This window comes from Hippoglossus stenolepis, chromosome 10 (genome assembly GCF_022539355.2).
Source record: "Hippoglossus stenolepis isolate QCI-W04-F060 chromosome 10, HSTE1.2, whole genome shotgun sequence".
NCBI lineage: Eukaryota > Metazoa > Chordata > Actinopteri > Pleuronectiformes > Pleuronectidae > Hippoglossus > Hippoglossus stenolepis.
In genome coordinates, this window is record NC_061492.1 from 27,080,184 (window position 1) to 27,093,827 (window position 13,644).

General features: G+C 48.8%; 17 non-coding genes and 1 pseudogene across 17 annotated transcripts; all 18 read right to left on the minus strand.

Annotated features, from left to right (window-relative positions):
• Positions 1–6: 6 nt before the first annotated feature.
• Positions 7–159, minus strand: LOC124853056 (annotated as a pseudogene).
• Positions 160–335: 176 nt separating this feature from the next.
• Positions 336–444, minus strand: LOC124853712. The gene has a single exon (XR_007034051.1). It is a non-coding gene; the product is annotated as a U5 spliceosomal RNA (small nuclear RNA).
• A 483-nt stretch (positions 445–927) lies between these two features.
• LOC124852942 lies at positions 928–1,114 on the minus strand. The gene has a single exon (XR_007033358.1). It is a non-coding gene; the product is annotated as a U2 spliceosomal RNA (small nuclear RNA).
• A 176-nt stretch (positions 1,115–1,290) lies between these two features.
• On the minus strand, positions 1,291–1,400 carry LOC124853941. Its single transcript, XR_007034256.1, has one exon. It is a non-coding gene; the product is annotated as a U5 spliceosomal RNA (small nuclear RNA).
• Positions 1,401–1,899: 499 nt separating this feature from the next.
• LOC124852782 lies at positions 1,900–2,089 on the minus strand. Its single transcript, XR_007033205.1, has one exon. It is a non-coding gene; the product is annotated as a U2 spliceosomal RNA (small nuclear RNA).
• A 171-nt stretch (positions 2,090–2,260) lies between these two features.
• On the minus strand, positions 2,261–2,369 carry LOC124853994. Its single transcript, XR_007034289.1, has one exon. It is a non-coding gene; the product is annotated as a U5 spliceosomal RNA (small nuclear RNA).
• A 485-nt stretch (positions 2,370–2,854) lies between these two features.
• On the minus strand, positions 2,855–3,042 carry LOC124852994. The gene has a single exon (XR_007033407.1). It is a non-coding gene; the product is annotated as a U2 spliceosomal RNA (small nuclear RNA).
• Positions 3,043–3,218: 176 nt separating this feature from the next.
• Positions 3,219–3,331, minus strand: LOC124853267. The gene has a single exon (XR_007033610.1). It is a non-coding gene; the product is annotated as a U5 spliceosomal RNA (small nuclear RNA).
• A 492-nt stretch (positions 3,332–3,823) lies between these two features.
• LOC124853429 lies at positions 3,824–4,014 on the minus strand. The gene has a single exon (XR_007033772.1). It is a non-coding gene; the product is annotated as a U2 spliceosomal RNA (small nuclear RNA).
• A 177-nt stretch (positions 4,015–4,191) lies between these two features.
• On the minus strand, positions 4,192–4,300 carry LOC124853932. The gene has a single exon (XR_007034248.1). It is a non-coding gene; the product is annotated as a U5 spliceosomal RNA (small nuclear RNA).
• Positions 4,301–4,791: 491 nt separating this feature from the next.
• Positions 4,792–4,980, minus strand: LOC124854252. The gene has a single exon (XR_007034496.1). It is a non-coding gene; the product is annotated as a U2 spliceosomal RNA (small nuclear RNA).
• Positions 4,981–5,156: 176 nt separating this feature from the next.
• Positions 5,157–5,268, minus strand: LOC124853343. The gene has a single exon (XR_007033686.1). It is a non-coding gene; the product is annotated as a U5 spliceosomal RNA (small nuclear RNA).
• A 497-nt stretch (positions 5,269–5,765) lies between these two features.
• LOC124854356 lies at positions 5,766–5,955 on the minus strand. Its single transcript, XR_007034600.1, has one exon. It is a non-coding gene; the product is annotated as a U2 spliceosomal RNA (small nuclear RNA).
• A 179-nt stretch (positions 5,956–6,134) lies between these two features.
• On the minus strand, positions 6,135–6,246 carry LOC124853311. The gene has a single exon (XR_007033654.1). It is a non-coding gene; the product is annotated as a U5 spliceosomal RNA (small nuclear RNA).
• Positions 6,247–6,744: 498 nt separating this feature from the next.
• On the minus strand, positions 6,745–6,935 carry LOC124854185. Its single transcript, XR_007034433.1, has one exon. It is a non-coding gene; the product is annotated as a U2 spliceosomal RNA (small nuclear RNA).
• A 179-nt stretch (positions 6,936–7,114) lies between these two features.
• On the minus strand, positions 7,115–7,226 carry LOC124853325. Its single transcript, XR_007033668.1, has one exon. It is a non-coding gene; the product is annotated as a U5 spliceosomal RNA (small nuclear RNA).
• A 493-nt stretch (positions 7,227–7,719) lies between these two features.
• On the minus strand, positions 7,720–7,901 carry LOC124853053. Its single transcript, XR_007033455.1, has one exon. It is a non-coding gene; the product is annotated as a U2 spliceosomal RNA (small nuclear RNA).
• A 5,207-nt stretch (positions 7,902–13,108) lies between these two features.
• On the minus strand, positions 13,109–13,220 carry LOC124853312. Its single transcript, XR_007033655.1, has one exon. It is a non-coding gene; the product is annotated as a U5 spliceosomal RNA (small nuclear RNA).
• Positions 13,221–13,644: the final 424 nt, after the last annotated feature.

The following is a 13,644-nucleotide window of genomic DNA, read 5'->3' on the forward strand; positions in this document are numbered from 1 at the left end:
TGCAATGCTAGGTCGAGCAGAGAGAAAGGAGCAAGCTCCAAATTACTGCCCTCATGCCAAAATCTGCTTAATATGTAGTCCTCATATAGAGGACATATCAGATTAAACTGATAAGAACAGATACTACACTTGATCTTAGCCAAAAGGCCGAGTAGTTTATAAGCCCCAAGTGTTGGATGTCCACGCCAAGCTCTTGGCACAAATCTCACTTGTTGTGGTACCCTGCTCGTAGGTGTGCACAAATGGCTGCTGCTTATCACCTCCGCCCAAGCTCTCCTTTGTGGCGCTTTGATTTCTGACCTAGACAGCTCTTTGACTTTTCATACCCTATAATCTAGCCATACAGCAAAGCCTGCCAAAAATATATTCAACTCATGTTTGTTCCTTCACGGAAGTCTTTAGTAAAAGGCGAAAGACTTGTGCAATGAAGAGAAACCAGAGTCAGCATGGCCTCTGTTGGAGAGCAGCAGAGGAGCTCTCGTCACAGTCACCACCTTCACGGTAGGCCTCTTTTGCTTTCCATGTCTGATCCCAGTATGAAACATTCCCAACCCGCCTCCATCTGCCAACCAAAATTATACACGCTTTATTACCTCCTGCCCTGACTACTGTATTGGCTTTAAGCCTGCCTACAATACATCCCTGAACCACTTACATTCGCTCCAAAATGCTGACTCTGGTTTCTCACCAAGTCTCCCAGAAGGTCTGAGGAAAGCAAGTTTCCATCTGACAAACGCTCTAACTCAATTTTGAATCCAGTTCAAGCTCATTGTGACTCCGCATGGTCACGCTACTAAGCAGTGAGCTATCAGAGCGGTTTCACACACTTGTGTGTGCCAGGTCATACTCTGTTTCATTGAGCCAGTGTAGAATCCACTTTTGATACGCGACAATTGTTTGAGTGTTTGGTTTTCTAAGCGTAAGAAACAGAGTGCACCTGCTCCCAGCGGCACTGCAATGCTAGGTCGCAGTGGAGAGAAGGAGCGCTCCAAATTTCTGCCCTCATGCCAAAAATTGCTTAATATGTAGTCCTCCTATATAGAGGACATATCAGATATTAAACTGATAAGAACAGATACTACACTTGATCTTAGCCAAAAGGCCGAGAAGCGATAAGCAAGTGTTGGATGTCCACGCCAGCTCTTGGCACAAATCTCACTTGTTGTGGTACCCTGCTCAGGTGTGCCATAACAATGGCTGCTGCTTATCACCTCCGCACATCAAGCTCTCCTTTGTGGCGCTTGATTTCTGACCTAGACAGCTCTTTTGACTTTTCACAATTCATAAGGCCAGCCATACAGCAAAGCCTGCCAAAATATATTCAACTCATGTTTGTTCCTCTCACGGAAGTCTTAGTAAAAGGCGAAAGACTTGTGGCATATGAAGAGAAACCAGAGTCAGCATGGCCTCTCTGTTGGAGAGCAGCAGAGGAGCCTCTCGGTCACAGTCACCACCTTCACGGTAGGCTCCTCTCTTGCTTTCCGCATGTCAGATCCCAGTATGCAACATTCTAACCCGCCCCCATCTGCCAACTAAAATTATACACGTCTTTATTACCTCCTGCCCTGACTACTGTGATTGGCTTAAAGCCTGCCTAAGTAATACATCCCTGAACCACTCATATCTGCCTCCAAAATGCTGACTCTGGTTTCTCACCAAGTCTCCCAGAAGGTCTTGAGGAAAGCAAGTTTCCATTCTTGACAAACGCTTCTAACTCAAATTCGAATCCAGTTCAAGCTCATTGTGACCCTGCATGGTCACGCCACTAAGCAGTGAGCCATCAGAGCGGTTTCACACACTTGTGTGTGCCAGGCGCATTCCTCACTTTCATTGAGCCAGTGTAGAATTCACTTTTGATACGCGACAATTGTTTGAGTGTTTGGTTTTCACAAGGTAAGAACAGAGTGCACCGTCTCCCAGCGGCACTGCAATGCTAGGTCGGCGTGGAGAGAAAGGAGCAAGCTCCAAATTTCTGCCTCATGCCAAAAATCTGTTTAATATGTAGTCCTCATATAGAGTGACATATCAGATATTAAACTGATAAGAACAGATACTACACTTGATCTTAGCCAAAAGGCCGAGAAGATAAGCCCCAAGTGTTGATGTCCACGCCAAGCCTTGGCACAAACTGTTGTAAGGTAACCCCGCTCGTAGGTGTGCATAACAATGGCTGCTGCTTATCACCTCCGCCCAAGCCTCCTTTGTGGCGCTTTGATTTCTGACCTAGACAGCTCTTTGACTTTTCACACTTCATAAGGCTCAGCCATACAGCAAAAGCCTGCCAAAAATATATTCAACTCATGTTTGTTCCTCTCCACGGAAGTCTTTAGTAAGCGAAGACTTGTGCTATGAAGAGAAAACCAGAGTCAGCATGGCCTCTGCTGGAGCAGCAGAGGAGCCTCGGTCACAGTCACCACCTTCACGGTAGGCCTCCTTTGCTTTCCGCATGTCAGATCCCCAGTATGCAACATTCTAACCCGCCCCATCTGCCAACCAAAATTATCACGCCTTTATTACCTCCTGCCCTGACTACTGTGATTGGCTTTAAGCCTGCCTAAGCAATACATCCCTGAACCACTTACATTCGCTCCAAAATGCTGACTCTGGTTTCTCACCAAGTCTCCCAGAAGGTCTTGAGGAAAGCAAGTTTCCATTCTGACAAACGCTTCTAACTCAATTTGGAATCCAGTTCAAGCTCATTGTGACCCCCGCATGGTCACGCCACTAAGCAGTGAGCCATCAGAGCGGCTCACACTTGTGTGTGCCAGGCCGCAACCTCAGCTTTCATTGAGCCAGTGTAGAATTCACTTTGATACGCGACAATTGTTTGAGTGTTTGGTTTTCACAAGGTAAGAACAGAGGCACGTCCCAGCGGCACTGCAATGCTAGGTCGATGCGTGGAGAGAAAGAGCAAGCTCCAAATTTCTGCCCTCATGCCAAAAAATCTGCTTAATATGTAGTCCCTACATAGAGAGGACATATCAGATATTAAACTGATAAGAACAGATACTACACTGATCTTAGCCAAAAGGCCGAAGCGATAAGCCCCAAGTGTTGGATGTCCACGCCAAGCTCTTGGCACAAATCTCACTTGTTGTGGTACCCCGTCGTAGGTGTGCATAACAATGGCTGCTGCTTATCACCTCCGCCCAAGCTCTCCTTTGTGGCGCTTGATTTCTGACCTAGACAGCTCTTTGACTTTTCACACTTTCATAAGCCATACAGCAAAGCCATACAGCAAAAAAATATATTCAACTCATGTTTGTTCCTCTCCACGGAAGTCTTTAGTAAAAGGCGAAAGACTTGTGCGTATGAAGAGAAACCAGAGTCAGCATGGCCTCTGTTGAGAGCAGCAGAGGAGCCTCGGTCACAGTCACCACCTTCACGGTAGGCCTCTCTTGCTTTCCGCATGTCAGATCCCAGTATGCAACATTCCTAACCCGCCCCCATCTGCCAACCAAAATTATACACGTCTTTATTACCTCCTGCCCTGACTACTGTGATTGGCTTTAAGCTGCCTAAGCAATACATCCCTGAACCACTTATATTCGCTCCAAAATGCTGACTCTGGTTTCTCAACCAAGTCTCCCAGAAGGTCTTGAGTGAAAGCAAGTTTCCATTCTTGACAAACGCTTCTAACTCAATTTGGAATCCAGTTCAAGCTCATTGTGACCTCGCATGGTCACGCCACTAAGCAGTGAGCCATCAGAGCGGTTTCACACACTTGTGTGTGCCAGGCCGTACCTCACTTTCATTGAGCCAGTGTAGAATTCACTTTTGATACGCGACAATTGTTTGAGTGTTTGGTTTTCTACAAGTAAGAACAGAGTGCACTGCTCCCAGCGGCACTGCAATGCTAGGTCGATGCGTGGAGAGAAAGGAGCAAGCTCCAAATTTCTGCCCTCATGCCAAAAATCTGCTTAATATGTAGTCCTCATATAGAGGACATATCAGATATTAAACTGATAAGAACAGATACTACACTTGATCTTAGCCAAAAGGCCGAGAAGCGATAAGCCCCAAGTGTTGATGTCCACGCCAAGCTCTTGGCACAAATCTCACTTGTTGTGGTACCCCGCTCGTAGGTGTGCATAACAATGGCTGCTGCTTATCACCTCCGCCAAGCTCTCCTTTGTGGCGCTTGATTTCTGACCCAGACAGCTCTTTGACTTTTCACAATTTCATAAGGCTCAGCCTACAGCAAAGCCTGCCAAAAATATATTCAACTCATGTTTGTTCTTTCCACGGAAGTCTTTAGTAAAAGGCAAAGACTTGTGCTATGAAGAGAAATCCAGAGTCAGCATGGCCCTCTGTTGGAGAGCAGCAGAGGAGCCTCTCGGTCACAGTCACCACCTTCACGGTAGGCCTCTTTGCTTTCCGCATGTCAGATCCCAGTATGCAACATTCAACCCGCCCCATCTGCCAACCAAAATTATACACGTCTTTATTACCTCCTGCCCTGACTACTGTGATTGGCTTTAAGCCTGCCTAAGCAATACATCCCTGAACCACTTACATTCGCTCCAAAATGCTGACTCTGGTTTCTCACCAAGTCTCCCAGAAGGTCTTGAGTGAAAGCAAGTTTCCATTCTGACAAACGCTTCTAACTCAATTTGGAATCCAGTTCAAGCTCATTGTGACCCCGTGCATGGTCACGCCACTAAGCAGTGAGCCATCAGAGGGTCCACACTTGTGTGTGCCAGGCCGTACTCTCAGTTTCATTGAGCCAGTGTAGAATTCACTTTTGATACGCGACAATTGTTTGAGTGTTTGGTTTTCTACAAGGTAAGAACAGAGTGCACCGTTCCAGCGGCACTGCAATGCTAGGTCGATGCGTGGAGAGAAAGGAGCAAGCTCCAAATTACTGCCCTCATGCCAAAATCTGCTTAATATGTAGTCCTCATATAGAGGACATATCAGATATTAAACTGATAAGAACAGATACTACACTTGATCTTAGCCAAAAGGCCGAGAAGCGATAAGCCCCAAGTGTTGGATGTCCACGCTAAGCTCTTGGCACAAATCTCACTTGTTGGGTACCCTGCTCAGAGGTGTGCATAACAATGGCTGCTGCTTATCACCTCCGCCCAAGTCTCCTTTGTGGCGCTGATTTCTGACCTAGACAGCTCTTTGACTTTTCACAATTTCATAAGGCTCAGCCATACAGCAAAGCCTGCCAAAATATATTCAACTCATGTTTGTTCCTCTCCACGGAAGTCTTTAGTAAAAGGCTAAAGACTTGTGCGTTATGAAGAGAAACCAGAGTCAGCATGGCCCTCTGTTGGAGAGCAGCAGAGGAGCCTCTCGGTCACAGTCACCACCTTCACGGTAGGCCTCTCTTGCTTTCCGCATGTCAGATCCCAGTATGCAACATTCCTAACCCGCCCCATCTGCCAACCAAAATTATACACGTCTTTATTACCTCCTGCCCTGACTACTGTGATTGGCTTTTAAGCCTGCCTAAGCAATACATCCCTGAACCACTTACATTCGCTCCAAAAATGCTGACTCTGGTTTCTCACCAAGTCTCCCAGAAGGTCTTGAGTGAAAGCAAGTTTCCATTCTTGACAAACGCTTCTAACTCAATTTGGAATCCAGTTCAAGCTCATTGTGACCCCTGCATGGTCACGCCACTAAGCAGTGAGCCATCAGAGCGGTTTCACACACTTGTGTGTGCCAGGCCGTTACCTCAGTTTCATTGAGCCAGTGTAGAATTCACTTTGATACGCGACAATTGTTTGAGTGTTTGGTCTTACAAGGTAAGAACAGAGTGCACCGCTCCCAGCGGCACTGCAATGCTAGGTCGATGCGTGAGAGAAAGGAGCAAGCTCCAAATTTCTGCCCTCATGCCAAAATCTGCTTAATATGTAGTCCCTTATATAGAGGACATATCAGATATTAAACTGATAAGAACAGATACTACACTTGATCTTAGCCAAAAGGCCGAGAAGCGATAAGCCCCAAGTGTTGGATGTCCACGCTAAGCTCTTGGCACAAATCTCACTTGTTGTGGTACCCCGTCTGTAGGTGTGCATAACAATGGCTGCTGCTTATCACCTCCGCCCAAGCTCTCCTTTGTGGCGCTTGATTTCTGACCTAGACAGCTCTTTGACTTTTCACAATTTCATAAGGCTCAGCCATACAGCAAAGCCTGCCAAAATATATTCAACTCATGTTTGTTCCTCTCCACGGAAGTCTTTAGTAAAAGGCGAAAGACTTGTGCGTTATGAAGAGAAACCAGAGTCAGCATGGCCCTCTGTTGAGAGCAGCAGAGGAGCCTCTGTCACAGTCACCACCTTCACGGTAGGCCTCTTTGCTTTCCGCATGTCAGATCCCAGTATGCAACATTCCCAACCCGCCCCCATCTGCCAACCAAAATTATACACGTCTTTACCCTCCTGCCCTGACTACTGTGATTGGCTTTTAAGCCTGCCTAAGCAATACATCCCTGAACCACTTACATTCGCTCCAAAATGCTGACTCTTGGTTTCTCACCAAGTCTCCCAGAAGGTCTTGAGGAAAGCAAGTTTCCATTCTTGACAAACGCTTCTAACTCAATTTGGAATCCAGTTCAAGCTCTTAGGACCCGTGCATGGTCACGCCACTAAGCAGTGAGCCATCAGAGCGGTTTCACACACTTGTGTGTGCCAGGCCGTTACCATACCTCACTTTCATTGAGCCAGTGTAGAATTCACTTTTGATACGCGACAATTGTTTGAGTGTTTGGTTTTCTACAAGGTAAGAACAGAGTGCACCGCTCCCAGCGGCACTGCAATGCTAGGTCGATGCGTGAGAGAAAGGAGCAAGCTCCAAATTTCTGCCCTCATGCCAAAAATCTGCTTAATATGTAGTCCTCATATAGAGGACATATCAGATATTAAACTGATAAGAACAGATACTACACTTGATCTTAGCCAAAAGGCCGAGAACGATAAGCCCCAAGTGTTGATGTCCACCCCAAGCTCTTGGCACAAATCTCACTTGTTGTGGTACCTCGTCTGTAGGTGTGCATAACAATGGCTGCTGCTTATCACCTCCGCCCAAGCTCTCCTTTGTGGCTTTGCTTGATTTCTGACCTAGACAGCTCTTTGACTTTTCACAATTTCATAAGGCTCAGCCATACAGCAAAGCCTGCCAAAAATATATTCAACTCATGTTTGTTCCTCTCCACGGAAGTCTTTAGTAAAAGGCGAAAGACTTGTGCGTATGAAGAGAAACCAGAGTCAGCATGGCCCTCTGTTGGAGAGCAGCAGAGGAGCCTCTCGGTCACAGTCACCACCTTCACGGTAGGCTCTCTTGCTTTCCGCATGTCAGATCCCAGTATGCAACATTCTAACCCGCCCATCTGCCAACCAAAATTATACACGCCTTTATTACCTCCTGCCCTGACTACTGTGATTGGCTTTTAAGCCTGCCTAAGCAATACATCCTGAACCACTTACATTCGCTCCAAAATGCTGACTCTGGTTTCTCACCAAGTCTCCCAGAAGGTCTTGAGTGAAAGCAAGTTTCCATTCTTGACAAACGCTTCTAACTCAATTTGGAATCCAGTTCAAGCTCATTGTGACCTGTGCATGGTCACGCTCAAAGCAGTGAGCCATCAGAGCGGTTTCACACACTTGTGTGTGCCAGGCCGTTACCTCACTTTCATTGAGCCAGTGTAGAATTCACTTTGATACGCGACAATTGTTTGAGTGTTTGGTTTTCTACAAGGTAAGAACAGAGTGCACCGTTCCCAGCGGCACTGCAATGCTAGGTCGATGCGTGGAGAGAAAGGAGCAAGCTCCAAATTTCTGCCCTCATGCCAAAATCTGCTTAATATGTAGTCCTCATATAGAGGACATATCAGATATTAAACTGATAAGAACAGATTTTTTTTTTTTTTTTATTACAAAAACTTTCGACAGTTAAATACAAATCAATACAAATCAAACATCACGTATGATCATCCCTTAATACAACCTTCATCCCCAAATGTGCCCCTTTGCAGGTATAGAATGTTAATTTTTCCAAACCTACCCATTCCATGTTGTGAAAACTAAAAGGTGAAAAAATAAAACAGTCCAAAGAACTCCTTGTGCCTTCCTCTCTTTTTTCACCATATCCACCCAAACCCTCCTTTCCACCTCTCTAGGGCTGCATGTTTCCACTTCTCAATGTCCCTTTGATGTTCCCTTACATCTGCTTCCACCCTCCTCATTATCCCTTCCACCCCACTGTCTTTATCTGTCTTTATCAGGTCTTGCCTGGCCGACCAGATACTCCTCTTTGTTATACTTATAATCTTCCATATTGGGACATTAAAAGGACCATTCCCTGTGCCTAAACCTCTTTCAACCCTGGTCCAGGTCAGATATAATCCTGTGACTACCTGCCCTAGCCGTCTCCCACTTTACCCCATACTACCCTTGCCACTGACAGTCCCACATGACATGCCTGACCGTTTCTCCTGAACAGGTTGTCCGAGGCACGCTGGGATCTTGCCAACCCATGCCGGGTACATGGTTTCCCCGGACTGGCAGGCATTTGTGCAGGCATAACCAATTTAGGTCTTGAGCCCTTGTCAAGCCCCCGTGGCTGTATCCCCCTCCAAATCTTTGACGGGGTCCCCACCACTGGAGGTGCGACTACTCCCTGACTGACCTCTCTGTAGAGGGCTCTGTGATTTATTTTTATGGCTGTGTCGGAGGCCTCAGGATGAGCCCGCAGCCACCTGGCTGCATGGTTGAAATGCCATGGCTGCTGCTCCACCCTGGGTGCCAAGTTGCTCCAGACCATCAACCCCTAGCTTGGTATGCGTAGCAGAGCCTCAGGAAGTAGCCTGAGGGGTGCCTCTATCGGCAAGGATAGTTCTCTGCACAAGGATGAAACAAAATGCAGTCCAGCTTCAGCGGGAGGTGTGGCACATCCTCCTCCTGCTTCTATACCAGCCAGCATGCGAAACTCCGCCACATATTCATATCTACCACCCCATAGAACTCCGAACACGAGGCGCATGAGAGGTCTCCTCATGCTGACTGGCAGTGGGTATATGTATGCCAGATATAGGAGGGATGGCAGAACGTCTACCTTCAGTACAAGTACCTTCCCTATTAAAGTCAGGCACCTGCTCTTCCAGAGCGCAAGCTTCTTCTCTGGACTGCTGAAATACGCCGGTCCAGTTGATTGTGGCACTGTGGGCTGTCTCAAAGCTGACCCTAGTAATTTCAGTGGTCCTGTGCAGAGCGACAGCCCTCCCGGTACGTCCATCCTTTCTTTCCAGCGCCCAAAGAACTTGACCGAGGACTTGGCACGATTCAGTTGTGCTCCAGACCCCCGACCAAAATCATGGAAAATCTCCAAAGATCGGATCAGGCATGCATCACTGTCCAGCAGCAGTGTGGTGTCATCCGCATACTGTGACAGCTTGACCCGTAGGCCTCTGCTGCCGGGAACCAGGAAACCTTTCACCCCTGGGTCAGCCCGAATGGCTGCCGCCAGGGGCTCTATATAGAGGATGTAGAGCAGCGGTGAGAGGCACCCTGTCTTACCCTGAGTGCAACCTGAAAACTTCCCCTAAGTGACCGCTGACTGACACTGTGCTCCCACACCTGTGTATAATGTGCGCAACCATCCGACAAACCCTTGTTAAAGCCTAGCCTTTCCAATACCCTAAACATATAGCCCCAGTGAACCCTGTCAAAGGCCTTTGCCTGGTCGAGACCAACCACCATAAGTGGCAGGTGTCTGTCTTTCGCCTGAGGCAGCGCCTCGTATGAGCTGGAGATTCCATCTCACCGAGCGCCCGCCACCCCGCATGTTTGGTCCACATGGACCACGTGTGGAAGGGCTGTGCCTAGACGATCGGCTAGGACCTTGCCAGAAGCTTATAATCCACACACAGCATGGTCAGTGGCCGCCAGTTGCCGAGGTCGGCTGCCTTCCTTTTAAACAGAAGGGAGATCACTCGTGTAGCCATAGTCCCTCCCATTACACCTGTGAGAAGTACTGCGGACAACACCTCCAACACTACCGGCCCGAGAATCTCCCAGAACTTGAGATAAAACTCCACCGCAGTCCGTCGATGCCCGGCACCTTCCGCTTGTTCATTTTACAGAGGGCACCTCGAGCTCTTTGAGGGTGAGCGGGCCTCCAACGCCTGCGCTTATGTCCGACGGCACCTGCTTGGTCAGTAAGTCCAGGAAAGTCCCCTCCCTACATCTACCTCTTCTCCTGGAAGCTTGTGCGGTAGTGGTCAGTAGTGGCACTCACCATCTCACCTGCTTCCGACACCACCTTCCTGCATGTCCCTGATCCCGGGTCTGTACCTGTCTTTTCCTGTCAGCCTGCATTGAGCCGAAGAAACGGCGGAACATGTCTCGTGCTTCTCCAGGAAACTTCGCGCGCCTGCAACAGGTAGGCCCGGCCCTGCCTCAAAGACCTCCTGCTTTACTTTGAGGAAGTCACAAGCCCGCTGATTTACAGTGCTGCCGCAGTTTCCTTTGCTGTACTCGAGCTCGAGGAGGCGCTGTAAGCGAAACACCCCCTCTTGGCCAACCTCACCTTCCTTTACAGTACTTATCGCAAACATTTGTATCCGCTTGGCTACTTCCCACCACTCCATCACCCCAGGACACATTGGTCTCAGTCCTAGAAGGTTTTTGAAAACAGTACGAAACCTTGTTTGAACTTGTCTTCCTCTAATACACTAATATTGAGGCGCCAGTACCCCCGCCCGAAAACAGGCAGGCACGGCGCACCTCAAACAGCAGCCCATCATGGTCAGAGAAGAACACAGGGAGCCGCCGACCTGACACCAGACTCAAAGACTTTTCTACAAACACGTAGTCCAGACGCTCAAACGCTCCACTGAGTTACGCCATGTGGGACCATCTACCAGTGGCCTGACCATCCTCCCCCATCTACTAGCCCGTGTCTGGCCATCAGGTGGAGATATAACTATCGCTGGTGTCCCCCTACCTAACTGCACATTGAAATCCCCCTACAATTACCTGCCTATTGGTGGCCAGGTGTGGCTCTACTAACTCAAACATTTCTCGCTGCTCCTCTGAGTTTGTGGTCCATACACCACAAAAACCCTCAGCTTGCTTGTCCCCCATGTGATGTCAGCACCCATTATCCTGCCTTGAACAATTATGAAAACATCCTCCACCCTAATCTCTTTAACACCAAACAAAATCCCGACACCTGTAGAGTGGACCCCCCCCACACTCCAGATTGAGTCCCCTTTCGTCCACTCCCTTGAGAATTTTGCAACATCCCCCTTGTCCCGTAAATGAACCTCCTGCAATAAACAAATTTGAACATGCAGCTGGTCCACAAAATCATAAACAACCCTTCTTTTAACCGGCCTCATTCCTCTTACATTTAATGAAAGAATTTTAACTGCAGTCATTATAATTTGTATTTTTAAAGTCTTTACCGTACCAAAACACCCCAAAAAAAACTCCCTACAGCAAGAAGAGGTCCTCACTGTCCATCTGTTCCCCCCAGGAAAAGGGCACTGGATTAGGCGATGTTGATGGCCTGTTGGGTCCCTCATATGCATCCTCCCCCAAAGGGGATGGTATATTGAGCAGGTCTGAGGTAACTCCAGCTCCAACCCCAAACCTACGGCAGCAGATCACCTGGATCTCCTCCGCTCTGCTCCGTAGCCTCTCCACCTCCCCAGCCCTGTGTTGCCCCTTCCCGCTCCTGATGTCCTCCTCCTCTGCAGCCCTTCTTTGCTGCCCTACCCCCATCCATCCCACCATCAGCTCCTTCTCTTGGTCCTGTCCTCTGCCCCGCTGCCTTCCCCTTTGATTTTTTACTATGGCCCCTCCTTACTCTCTCCGCTTCTAATTGTCTTCCCCGCTCCAAAGCCTGCGATCCTTTCCGTGCCCCTTCTTGACCTTGGAGGTGGGTGGACCTGGTTGATGGGAGGGAAATCCCCTGCGTTGTCACGGGCACCTGGGCTTCGCATCCCCAGTGGCCCTTCCGGTTGTTCCTTTCTCCAGGGGGCTTCCTCTGTTCCCCTTAGAAAGATCCGCTGCTGGCTCTGCCTGTATTGGTGTGCTTGAGCCATTCCTGCAGGCACGGGTCCCATTCCTGGATCCTTGGTTTTTCCGGCTCTCCAGTGGACTTGGCCACTTCCGCGAAGGTCCTCCTTCGGCTAGGCAGTTGCGGTACAGATGGCCCAGTCCCCACATCCATGACAGGCCTTGGGCCTCAGCAGTCTTTGGCCTCATGGCCCCTTGGCCACAGGTACGGCAGCAGGCTCCGGAACAGCCTGCCTCTGTATGGCCAGACTGCCTGCAACGCCGACAGAACGCTGGTTGCCGGGAGTAAACAGGTAACCGCGATCCCCACCAAGGCTGAAAAGAGCGGGTGGATGCTTCAGTCCTCCAGGACCTTCTGGGTCAGGATTCAGCAGCACCTGAAACTGCCTTCTTCCTGTCCAGAATCCCCTGTGTCTTTTAGATACCTAGCACTAGTCACCACTTCTCCGTGCTGTCCCAAAAAGCAGCTAGTGCTCGGTCGGTGACGAAGGGGTTGTAAGTGTGCACCGTGACTGCTCTGAAATTTGGTCTGTCCAGGTTCAGGATCTTGTAACGCCATGAATCTTTCCCAGCCTCCTTTCTACAGGCTTCAGCCACTCTTGAATACACATCCTCGCTTACCAGTGTAACGTCGAAGGCTTTTTCTGGCTGGTTCCACTGGATACAGTACACATCTTCGACCTTCAGACTCAGTTGTTCCATGATGACCTTTTGCAGAACCAGTCTCTCGACATCATAAGTTCCTCCACTGGTTCCACCTGGAAGCGTATCGTGTACCTCACCCCAACCTTTGGGCTTGTCTGTCCTTGGTCATCTTTGTGTCGATTGTGTTCCTTCTTTGTTAAGCTTTGTCCGTCTCCAATCAATCTTAGCCAAAAGGCCGGAAGCTGATAAGCCCCAAGTGTTGATGTCCACGCCAAGCTCTTGGCACAAATCTCACTTGTTGTGGTACCCCGCTCGTAGGTGTGCATAACAATGGCTGCTGCTTATCACTTCGCCCCAAGCTCTCCTTTGTGGCGCTTGATTTCTGACCTAGACAGCTCTTTGACTTTTCACAATTTCATAAGGCTCAGCCATACAGCAAAGCCTGCCAAAATATATTCAACTCATGTTTGTTCCTCTCCACGGAAGTCTTTAGTAAAAGGCGAAAGACTTGTGCGTTATGAAGAGAAACCAGAGTCAGCATGGCCCTCTGTTGGAGAGCAGCAGAGGAGCCTCTTGTCACAGTCACCACCTTCACGGTAGGCCTCTTTGCTTTCCGCATGTCAGATCCCAGTATGCAACATTCCCAACCCGCCCCATCTGCCAACCAAAATTATACACGTCTTTATTACCTCCTGCCCTGACTACTGTGATTGGCTTTAAGCCTGCCTAAGCAATACATCCCTGAACCACTTACATTCGCTCCAAAATGCTGACTCTGGTTTCTCACCAAGTCTCCCAGAAGGTCTTGAGAAAGCAAGTTTCCATTCTTGACAAACGCTTCTAACTCAATTTGGAATCCAGTTCAAGCTCATTGTGACCCTGTCCATGGTCACGCCACAAAGCAGTGAGCCATCAGAGCGGTTTCACACTTGTGTGTGCCAGGCCATTACCTCACTTTCAT